Source organism: Astyanax mexicanus, chromosome 25 (genome assembly GCF_023375975.1).
Source record: "Astyanax mexicanus isolate ESR-SI-001 chromosome 25, AstMex3_surface, whole genome shotgun sequence".
NCBI classification, from domain to species: domain Eukaryota; kingdom Metazoa; phylum Chordata; class Actinopteri; order Characiformes; family Acestrorhamphidae; genus Astyanax; species Astyanax mexicanus.
The window spans coordinates 17,084,196-17,096,550 of record NC_064432.1 but is presented as its reverse complement, the minus strand read 5'-3'; the positions used below and the strand labels follow the sequence as shown (position 1 = coordinate 17,096,550).

The window sequence follows — 12,355 nt, the reverse complement described above, 5'->3', positions numbered from 1 at the left end:
TAATTTAATACGTTTTATGATCACACTGCATTGTTCAATGTACAATCTGTACATATTTTCATCTGTGCAATTTAGAATCCTTCTTTATAGTAACTGTAAACAACATAAAAATATGTTTATATCATCATCCACACATTAGTAATAATCAGAAGCTTTTTCTCTTTAACATCCTTTTATATATATTAAACAATGCTAAGTTTAATGAAGTTTGTGAAAGTAATTGTTCACACTTACAATACATATGAATTGAGAATACGGAAAGTGCTAAACATTGGCGCCCCACTTTACCACAAAACAATGTGTTCGCAGCTGTCAGATCAGGCACCGTTTTGTTACATGCATTCATTTACAGGTTTATTTTCAAATTTCACTGTGTATAATGAGATCAAACACTGCATATAATTAACCTGACTGAAACTATTGACAGTGTGACAACAACTGCATGTGCTGCCGGTCGCTAAGCGTTTGTGACATAATTTTTATTTTATTTTACGTGTGCACCACCTCACTGGATTTACTTTCAACTTCCTTAAAGGGCTACCTTCACTATTTAAGAATTAAACTGTTTTACATAATTATTCCCTTCTTTACAGGTTCAGGTAATTGTATGTTTACCTAATTCATGGCCAATCCCTTCAAATTAAGGAGATAGATGGTCTGGGTTTATTTATTATTTAGTTTTTTATTTACCTTTTGTAGCTGTTCATGGAAACTCTTAGTATACAATCCAAGAGTTGTTGCAAGTGAAGGAAGCAGCCAAAGGCGATACAAATACACAAGAAAACCCCCAAACCATCAAAGCAGCAGTCACAAAGGTTATTTTTATTATTATTTGAAGTTAAAAGCAATAGTATTCCTAATAGTTTTGGTGCAAATAAACCTGCATAAAAATACTCTTTTACATGCTCTGGGCAATTACACATTCTCACCATTCTAAATCAATGAATCCCCAAAACAAAGAGACTGACACCTTAATGAGGCAGAGAGCATCATTTGGTGTGTTCTGTCTTTTTGTAGGTAGGTGGCACTCTCTCGCAACATCACTCCAAGTGTGATGTTGGTCAGCACACTCATCTGTTGGCTTATGTATCGGAGCTGGGGATCCGGCGCTTTCCTCGGAGTGCACTGGCTTCTTATTGATGCTGCATCACATTTTAGAGGTGAGTCTGGCTTCACATGTGCTCATCCTCATCCTGCTAGTGTCGGGGACATTGTTAGTAATGGAAGTGCATATGAATGGGAATTGGACAGTTGGCCTTCAAAATTAAGGAGAAATTGGGTAAAATTACAAAAGATAGCAGAAACTACTAGACACGTAAATTTGGTACATTGTTAAAAAAAAAAAACACCAGTGCGCTGAGCATCCTTACTTTTAGCCAAACAAAGGTTACTACTGCATTTACCACTTTAAATAATAGCCCAGTTGCAGGACATTTTATTAGATACATTTATTTCCAATTTTACTCCATTTTCCACATTTGGAAAGCCAATTACCCAATCCCCATTCATATGAACTGGACCACTTGGAGCTCAGGTTGTGGGACATTTTCAACTTGATCTAGAGGTTTCAATTAGTAGTTGAGGGGTGGGTCAGTTTTGACAGTGTTAGTTTAAAGGTAATTAAATAAATAACATTTCTACAACATGTCACAAAGTGTTTTCAGTGCATAGAAAATAAAATAGACAAATAAAAAAATAAAAAATATATAATATATATATATATATATATATATATATATATATATATATATATATATATAATATATAAAATAAGTAGGGGAGAGTGGAGGGGAGGGGAGATTTGTGCCAGTTTTTACTTAAAGTGACTTTAAAGCAAGACCATGATAGTAATACTAACAACTAATATATGTACATATATGTACATATATTTCAGGATGTGGTGGTATTTAAGAAATACAGCCTTTTGAAAGTGGAGAGAATACATTGTGGTAAATTGTGCCATTGATTACTGTAGTAAAACAGTATATTTTGATCTCAGGAACTGTACTGCTATATAAAAGCTAGACAGATTCAAAACTAAATTACTCATTTAAGGTTTATGTAAAGTTACTTTACAACATCAAAGGTCAATTTGAGCACACCAAAGGGTCACACATGAGCATACCAAAGGTCAATTTTCTAAAACAAGGCCTAGCATACCAAACAAATCCTAGCAAAGATTAAAGGTTTATTAGCATAATTAGCATATCTCTTAATTCGTCCCTTACTGAGCTATTGCAGTTTACATTCACATTTGCGTAAGTTAAAGCTATACGTTTTAAATAAGTCCCCAATTTTTCCTCTCTGTGAACTACCTGCATTGTGATAACTGATAATGAGCAGTTCCTGGTGAAATAATTATTAATGCTCTCTATTACTTTTCCTTAGTAAATGCACACTTAACCCAACCTGCTTTTTCCTCTCTGATCCAGCTGGCAGGGATATCGCTGTCATTTCTTTGTGCATACTCAAACTTTTGGTCTAAAATTAAGAATGGCACATAGTTTTAGTGATAAAATGTAAAAATACAATGAACAATTACAAAAAAATAAAATGTTCAAAAGTGGCCCTGGCACAAATTACCCCAACCCTACTATTTTGAAAAAAAAAATGCATCCATTAGTTTTGGGCTAACATCATGCTAACTCATAGTGTAGCTTACCAAAGCACTAAAACATGAATGAAATCTTTTCAAACTTGTCTATAACTGTTTAGACACAACAATCAAAACTCCTTGATTATAGAAATGTTACATTGAAGGGCAAAACACAGTTTTTTGAACCTAAATGTGCTTACCTCTCATGCAATGAGGCTCTATTCTTTGCAGGATAAGTAAAAGGGCTGACTTTTCAAAATGTGTGGTCACATAACTAATTTCTAGTAAGTAATTGCTTAAATGCAATTGTCTTCACTTGATTATTATGCTACTTTTATGTATTTAGTAAGTATTACATTTTCATTCAGCTAACTTAAAGCAATTAAAAATATAAATCAGTTCTGCATCTGGCCCACAAAACCACATCTGGCTCACTTCTAGGCCATCGTTCCAGGTGGTATGTGGGCATCTAGTAAATATGTGGCAGATGTGTCCCAGGTTAGAGCCACCTTAATGTTGTAATCAGGGCTGGAAATATCAGAAGGCAATTGAAGTAGATGAAGAGCAGAATTCTTTCTTAGAAAAAATAAAAATCTTCACATCTTTCTGTCAAGTCAAGATCTTGCTGGAGGAGTGTCATTGTCAAAGTGTGTAATCTATCCTTTATGAATAGACTAGACTAGATAGACTAGATTTTCCTTTCAGTGAAAAATCTCTTTTAAAAATTCTGTGCAGTCCAAGACTAGACCTAATCCCTGTCTGGAAAACTGCTCAAGGGGGTTTAACTCAGGATGTAAACCATTGTAAACCACTTAGAAACAGAAATGTTAGATTAGACTGATAGAAAATATTAAGAAAGGAACAGCATTTGTTGATGTACATCTGGGTTCCAGCTTTCTGTCAGATAGATTCTAATAATCTTATTAGTATGTCCATCTATTGTCCAAACCTGTGAAAATGGATTCACTTTACTTTTATAAGTTTTGTAGGTCCTAAGATAGAACCCTGTTGGATGCCATGAGAAATGCTAAAATTAACTGTTACCAGATAATTTTGAAGGAAATAATAGAGTTAGGATTCAGTTTTTATTAACTATTCTCAACAAATACCTCTGCTACCACATACATGCACCTGCAAGACTCCAGATGTTACCTGGGCAAAAAAATAGACTCTGCACCAAAGACACCAAAGAGCTTTAATCACCATTATCTATCAAATTGTTCAATTTCCACAAAATTAAAGTTTTTCCATTGCATGCCTGCCTCAGGAGTCTATTAGATAGAATTGCTTTTTTACAGGCCTGCAGAGACAAGATCATTGGACAGAGACAACATGTTGTTTCCTTTCGCGCAGGACAAGCAACTCATTCAAAATGAGATTAAATTGTCAAGAGCAAAAGAGACAGCAGGTTAGGAAGACTACGCTAAGGAGACAGTAAGTGTATTAGCTGCGTGTACATGGACAAGGTGCTGCTAAGGCATTCAATATTTATGACACCTCTCACGGTCAGACGTGTCAAACCCATTATGATCAATTCTCAAGAGAAAATAAGCACAGCACTCAGGGCTTCCGTTTCACCCTGGAGTGTTCTATCTGCCGGTTTGTTGTGTTGGTTGTGTCAAGGTGAAGTTAGGTGTCAATGTAAAGCTAATATACATGCATAGCTTTGTCTGGCCTCAGTAGTGGGACATCTACATAGGCAGGTTTTGACATCCGTGCCTAGCTGGACTCAATCTGTTTTTAAATGCATTGAATTACACCATAATTTCTTCAGATTTATGTAGGTATTGTATGTATTACATCTTATTTATTTGCAATTTAGCAGTTATTTTTTAAATGAATGTTCCTGTTAATAATTTTGAATATTGTTTTACACCCTAAAATGATATAGGATATTAGTAAATAAAATAAAATATAATAAGTCAATTCAAAATGCATTTAGCTTCATGGTTTTATCCATCTTGAATTACTCATTTTAATTGATCTACAGCCCAATGTTGTAAATGCTTGACATTGGGTTTGTTGACCTTAAGCTTAGGTGCAGCTCCCAGGTTGACATTTTATAGGTGTCTGGATACTTTTGGGCATCTAGTTTGTGTGTTAAAGAAGGACCATTTGTCTTGAAAATGTATTATGACTCATGTCCAATTCCATCCTTGTTCACACTTAAAATCAAACTAGATTCCCTACTGAATCAAAAACAACAAATAACAAATGATTGTCCAAAGATGACTGTGCTTCTGTTATTCCCTTGTGTGTCTGTCTTTTCTTTTAGGAGCAATGCACAAGAGATCACCATCAACAGGATCTGTTTGAATCTTCAAATGCGAGGTGTATCTCTCTTTTTTTACAAGAGCTGTGCATTTGTCTTTACCAATACTAACTCAAAACTCTCTTTGATACATGTTTACTTGTGAAGTCAAATGAAAAAAAAAGCTTAAGGAATTTACATATCTTACATTTACATTCACATGTTTAGTGTCTGTCACTGTGTGTGCAGTTATATGAGCGTAGAGGAGCTGGATTTATATTAATTTTTAGTAACCTCGCTGTATATAAAATCAATATTTCAGGTATATGGAAAACATTGACCCTCTATAAAGTGCTTTTATTCTGGAAAAGACTCACGGCCCAAAAAACCAAGAGGGCATTTTTCTTTTAGCCTTTTTAGATACCAACTTAATGGATGGGGAAAGAAAGAGTAAGTCACTCTAAATTGACTGACAACTCTGATCTCCAACCTCAGTCCCAGTGCTTTTGAATTTATTATTAAATTGATAAAATAGTAATAAAGACAGAGAGAGCAGAAAGAATCTGGATTCGTTTGTAGGCTGAGTGTTCGCTCTAGACTTGCTGTTTTGTCGCTTGTGATCAAACATTCTAAAATAGAAACAACTAAATGTTCTATTTAGAGGTATATAATATGTATACTGATAATCTGATTTGATAAACAAATCTGATTAGCCTGCAGTCTGAACAGAGCCTCTCATATGTAGTCCTAGATCAGATACATACAGTATCTGATTCATGGTCCTGTTGTACAAATGTGAACGATCAGATCAGATTTCATGCATCTTTTTTTTGTATTAATGCTGTCATCATCAGCCAGCACTTGTGTTGAGCTGAATGCACACTTCCTGCCATAATCTGATTACCCTTTGTGTGCATGTGCGTCATGTAGCAGTAAGGGCACAACAGATTACACTGGCAAATCATGTTGTTTCTGTAAATAACTATTAATGTTTTCCTTTAAAGCAAACAACTAAACAGAACAACATTTAAAGAGAGTCGGATACTGGCAGGGCATTGGAAAGTGGTACAACACCAGCAGCACAGCACAACAATACAGGTAATATGTCTGAAGATGTGTATTATTGTGTATTAAAGTCAAAAAATGACATTTTCCTGTTTTGTCTGTCTATATATTCTCTGTCATGCACAAATGTCCAAAAAAACATTTTATTAACTTTCAGTGGAAGGTTACTTTAAATAAAGATTTTATTCACACTGATTGTGGAGCATTTATTTCTGTTGGTCCAATTATAAAACAGTGTGATGAGCAGCTGCCAGATTCCAACTACAACTACATTTTCACAAACTACAAGGTTTGTGTTTTTTTCTGTCAAGGTATTTCTTAGAATGAGTTTTTATCACTTATTTTGATATGATTTGAAATTAGTATTTTCATTCAGGTCACATGAATAACATTTTTTTTGACGTTTGTGACAGATCAAATATATTGTTTTTAATAAGTGCTATATATAGTGACTTGTTTCTTACATTTAACTTTCAGTGTTTTTTAATAAAGTAGGATGCACGTTCTTAATGAAAGAGAAAAGTACAGTGCCTGTGTGGATTCATTAAGAAGTAATTAGGTGTGTTCTCGCTGGTGGAAAACGAACTGTTTATGAGCAAATGTTCAGTTGGTTTTCATCCAGGAGCTCATTTCTCGTTGCACTCACTCAGAAAATCTCAAGCAGTGAGGGAAGTGCACGCAAAAGGACACATTTGGCTGAAGCTTTAAAACTCAAGTGTCAGATTACTCAGCTAGCTCCATGCATTCACTGGAAACATCTGTGTGATTTTACAGACCAAATATAGGGAAGAGGAGGTAGCTAAGGGGGAGAAATGCATGCTTCTCTAAACGAACAGCTCCATTCACCTAATTTATACTGTACAGCCCACTATTTCCCCATCCTGCTCCAACACACATTACAGATCATCTGCTAATTTACAAACCCACTCATTAAACATCCTTCAGATAGTCTGCCAAGCTGCATTGCCTTTTAGGGCTCTGTAATTTAATCACTTTGTATTAGTTTCCTAATAAAAGTCTTATAGTTAGAGATTAACCCCCTGAAACATAACCTATGAATGTATTAGTACCAGCAAATGCTTATCAAACCTTATCAAAAATATTAGTTATATTGGTCTCAGATTGTTTAATATGTAATGTGCATCAGAATACACCATCTAATAAACCAGCTAATGAACAACTTTTCAAGACAAACAAATAGGAGCTAAACCCCGCCCATTGCACTGGAAAAATACAGCAACTCAGACATTAGGGCATGGCATCACTAGAGTAAGAACAAGTCAATATCAAATATAGCATTGAATTATGTAACAAGCTTTAAATAAAATGGACATTAAAAAAGCAATTTAATATTTTAATTTTAAAATATAATTTATATTAGAATATTAGATACAGATCTTTTGTGTTGTGTTCAAAATATTGCTGAAGCAATATTCTCCTCTTCTTCAGCATGGTTGAAAAAGCATTGCTACTGTTCCCTCTAGAGTGTCAAAAAGTGCCCAAATGGCTGCCCTCTTGTGGAAAAAAGGAATCAAGTGCCCACTAGGTAGCCCCTTTTTCAATACATTATGATGATTTGCCCTAAAGATCAAGAAATGTTGATGATGTGTCCCAACTAAGGGTGCCCATCTATACCTTTCAGCAGAAAAGAGTGCTGTTGTGAAGTGTCTTGTGTCTTCTGTGCCAAAGGGTGCCCTTTCCAGTAGAGAAAGTGTAGTGGGATGTGATGCTAAATAGGGTTATCCTACAGACATAAAAACATTATGAAGCAACCCAACAGCAAATTAATATGTGATTGGCTGCCCTGTAGGTTCCATGGTATTTGATGGTTCAAAACAAGCTTAGTTGCTGTCTGTGATGGCTAAAGTATTCACTTGTTAAAGTACTTGTTAAAGCATTTATAATATGCTGGAATTGGACCAAAGTGTTGGCTGCACTGCTACAATTGGCAACACTTGCTGTGCTAATTTAAAGTACATTGATTTAAGTTATTTTTTATTTATTTTACATTAGTCCTAATTAAAATTAAATTTATACAAGGGTGTCTGTAAGTTTTTAAAGCTGTATATTGGCATTGTCAGTTTTTACATTATCTCAGATATCAGCATATGGCCTGAAATCCATTTATGTTTTTACTTTTAGCAACACCCCATTTGGAATGGACAGGCCCTATGTGGTGCAGTAGGTCCCCATCTTATTTTTTCACCCATGGCAGACATAATTTCAAGAACACCACGCCCATCGGCGTGGATATATTCCCAAACGTCTTCGCTATTTAATAATCATTGCGATGTACCTTGCACAGGGTGTTGAGTGCCATTCATAATCAGTGAGGCATAATGTGCAGTATGCTACGGGATGAAGTGATCATAATATTTTTGCAGTGATACAAGTAGCATCAGTAAAATTGTTCAACAATAAGCATGGTTTTCCAAAGGGAATGCTCTAACATTAGGAGGATGTTTAAGTTATTAAAGATAACCGCATTGTCATAAAATAAATCATTAATTTATTAAAAGGTGGATAGGTGAACAAAAAATTTAATTAGCTGCATATTAAACTTAGTTCAATTTAGGAGTTTAGTGTGCATGAAAGAACTGCTTGTATGGACCGTATACTATTTAAAAATGTATTCAAACTAGGGGTGTGACATATTGTATCGTACTCAAATATATATCGCCATATAATATAATATATATATATATATATATATATATATATATATATATATATATATATATATATAATATATAATATATATAATATATATATCACCAACAATATCATAAACAATATTGTACCCCAAAATATTGTGCCATATCACCTCACCCACAGTAAACAGTAAAAAAGTAGTAGCCTGATGTGATAATTAGGGTAATTATCACATCAGGCTACTACTTTTTTTGCTGTTGTAAGCAGAAGAAAAATGCACACTGTTCTCATCTCCTGTTATAAATCTACTAAAGACAGATTAAGTCTGTCCAGTATCCTTTATTTTACTTTAGTCCTGGATATATGTAGATATTTGGAGTGCGTTATTAGTATCATGACATTGTGGATCAGTGACTTCTGCTACAAATCTGATAAAATTCTTGTATTTCCTAGTTAGGGGTGTACCATATCAAATTGTATGCAGTATTTTTATTTTTATTTTATTTTTATTGCGGAAGTGAATTCTTTACCGTTATCGCAGAAATACCATAAAATATTGTGATATTATTTTAGGGCCCCATACCCCCAAACCATATTTAAGCGTCTTATTTGAACAAATCACACACAGTCAGTTTTTTTTCCCAGTATATTAGCCCTTTAAAGCACTGTGTGTAAGAGCTCAGGACTGGGACTGGAAAACACTGCATTAGTCTGCACAGTCCTCTGCTTCTTCTCTCTCTCTCTCTCTCTCTCTCTCTCTCTCTCTCTCTCACTGCAGCTGCTGAACATCGAGCTGTGGGTGGGGCATGTCTGCGGGGCGTGACTGTAAGATCACATAGGTGTGGTTTATGAATGCGCGGGTGTGTTTTCGCGCGCCTGTGGGCGTGGCTTGTGGTTAAGTGGGCGGGCTGCTGCGTGGTGCTGAAGCTGCGTGCTCTGTTCAGGGCTGCAGGTGGAGCGGCTGGACTGAGGAGTGATCGCATCTGCTGGCTAGAGAAAAGGAGAAAAATAGGAACACAGGAACTGTGCTCGCGCTGGGTCTTGCTCTGCTACTTACCGGATACACGAGCGAGCCGGGAGGAGGTTTCTGTCTGAAGGAATTTTAGGCGCACTTTCTTCTCTCTTCCTTCCCTTTTTGTTTGTGTCTTTTTGAGGGAAGATTGGGAAGAGGGGGAAATCCTGAGAAGAGGAAAAAACAAAAACAACAAAAAATTAATCTCAGGAGCCTCAGCAGGGCGTTGATAAGGTAAGAAGCTTATCGTTTCGCGCTGTTTTGTTTTTTGCACGATGCTGTGGAGAAGATGTCCAGACGGATACATAGTTGGCGTTCTCTCATTAGCATCTTTTTAACACGTTTTTACATGATAACGAGTGAACACAGATAGATAACTCTCTTTCTTAGAATTTTCTCTGTTTTTGTGGCGTGTTTGGACATATTTTGGAATTATGATGGAGATATTTCCCCAGGACGATGGATTGGATGATGGGCTAGAAAAACGAAGAAGTAAAGGAGGAGTGTTAGACAATTATATGGCTATATGTGGAGGGAGATTCATAATTTATGGGCTAACCCATGTGATTGAACAACTGCTTGGTCTTCTGTAGGTACTCTCTTGGCTTCTTAAGCCAAGGTAAGCTCTGGTAGCCAATTCACTCATTTCCCCTTCAGATATTTGAGAAGAAGTTACATACGTGGCTACATACGAAGAAAAGATTTTACAGAAATGTAACTCCTGCTGAGAAATAAAATAAATAAAGAAATACAGCATGTCCAGCTCAGGCTAAGATTTATACCAGTATAAGGTATGTTTGTCTAAGCATGACCAATCTGAGCAAGCTTGACCATGCTGGTTTAGCAGCATGACCAGCATGAGCATCAACACCAAGCAGGTCCACACCAGTGCGACCAAGCATGACCACAATCAAGTGTAACACACACACACACACACACACACACACACAGACTGCTGGTCAAGAGCTTAGCTATCTTATCAATAGGTTATATATGTTACGTTTTGTCTGGATGACGAGCTTTTTAACCACCTTGACCACCAAATACCAGCTTAGACCATATTAAGCCAAAATCAGATGCTGCTCTCGAGTTGTTTTTTTAAGCAGGGACGAAACAGGAATGACGAGCGGTTTATCACATTAGTTATGGACTAAAATGTATATTTTGCCAGGTTTGATGGCATACATCAAGCTACAGCTCCGTGTTTCACACTTATTAATCTCAGATAGAGCTTCTAAAAACAGTCGTTCATGAGTTTTAATACGTTTTGAGACGTATATGTCTCAAAGTAGGGTATGTGATGGAAATATTGTTTGATGGAAATTGTGTATGCGTGGGTTTAAATCGATAAATCTTTCAATAAAAAAACCGTTGTCTGAGTGCTGAAAGTGAATTCCTGAGGTGAATGATTTTTTGTTATTTTTTAGTGAATGTGACCCAATATAACCAGCAGTTTACCTTAAACCAGCAAGTTAATCATTTAGTTATTTATTTATCTTTTCAGTTTTGTTTGTATAAATCAAACTACAGCTCTGTTTTAAATACAACAATTGATATCAGGCTGATCTTGGCTTGATTTGTTCTGGATTTCGACGTTCAGGAGTTGTGAGACGTTGATGTTTTAGCTAATTAATGTGTGTGTTTGGGAAAAAAAATATTTATTCTTTCATTTTATAAAGTTTAAACGCCTAAAGCTTGGATTTTAATGAACATTTGCTGATAAAATGGACAAATTCACCATTGAGTATAGCTGATAACTGAGGTGGTTGATTTTTGAATGTGAATTTGAAAGTGACCGTTACGGCGCGAGCCGCTAATTTTTTCTCCCACCCGTATTCCAACAAGTTCCGCCTCCTCCCTAACGATTGGCTACTTGTAGGCCGACCGCTTACGACTCTAAACTGACTAGCCAATCTTGGCCCAGGAAACGAAATCCTAGTAGCCAATCGCAGAGCTGCAAGGCGAAATTTCATTAGCGAGCGCTGGTGCAGGAGGCGGGACAAAGCTAGCCAATCACAGCGCAGGAGGCGGAAGTCGGCGGCTAAAAATTAAATACCGCGCGTGCGTAACTGTCATCAGCTGTGGCGTTAGTGGATGAAGAAATGAGAAAATACGAGATTTAGAGGTAAATAATGAAAACAGGGTCCCCATAAAGACAGTAGGAGGTTTTTCCTCTCTTTTACGGGTTTCTACTTAATCTTTTTTCTTGTTTTGGCAAGAAGAGAGGAGAGGCAGGTGGAGAAGGAGAGAAAGTGAAGAGAGGAGGAGACTAAAAAGAAAACAAGGTGTGTGAGAGAGAAACAGACCCTTTAAAACACTTTATAAACATTTTAACACCGTTAAAACACAAACATAACATGCAACAAAAGCAACTTGGCATTGGGCTTTACTTAACATACACTGCCTGGCCAAAGTAAAGTAAATAATAAGTAAATATTATGGGGTTGCTGCAGTTGGTCAACAGAACGTTTGATGGACAGACATACAAAAGAAGAGTTGGAAAAAAGATAGAAAGAGAGAAAAAATAGAGATAGCAGAGAAAGGTAAGGATATAGAATATAAAGTGTGAGAAAAAGAGGAGCTAAAGAAAGGAGAGAACGTTGAAAAAAGACAAATATGTGTAAATGAAGGATTTAGAGATATAGATGGAGAAAAGACGGGGATATGGGAGGGCAAATGTGAGACGGCAAGAGAGAGAAAAAGAGGTTAGGAGTCATGTATGGACAGGGAGACAAAGAAGGGAGATAGAGAAAGGAGAGGGAGAGAAAGGGATTTGGGA

General features: G+C 36.2%; 1 protein-coding gene across 15 annotated transcripts in view; it reads left to right on the top strand.

Annotated features, from left to right (window-relative positions):
• The first annotated feature begins 9,478 nt into the window (after nucleotides 1-9,478).
• LOC103040758 (neurexin-2) overlaps nucleotides 9,479-12,355 on the top strand; it is an 848,474-nt gene continuing 845,597 nt past the window's right edge. For 12 of the 15 annotated variants that reach the window (XM_022681896.2, XM_022681890.2, XM_022681895.2 and 9 more), the window contains exon 1: nucleotides 9,479-9,810. The gene's annotated coding sequence lies outside the window, so the exon portion shown is untranslated. The remainder of the gene's footprint in view (nucleotides 9,811-12,355) is intronic. The other 3 variants (XM_049472601.1, XM_049472602.1, XM_049472599.1) reach the window with 1 other exon arrangement.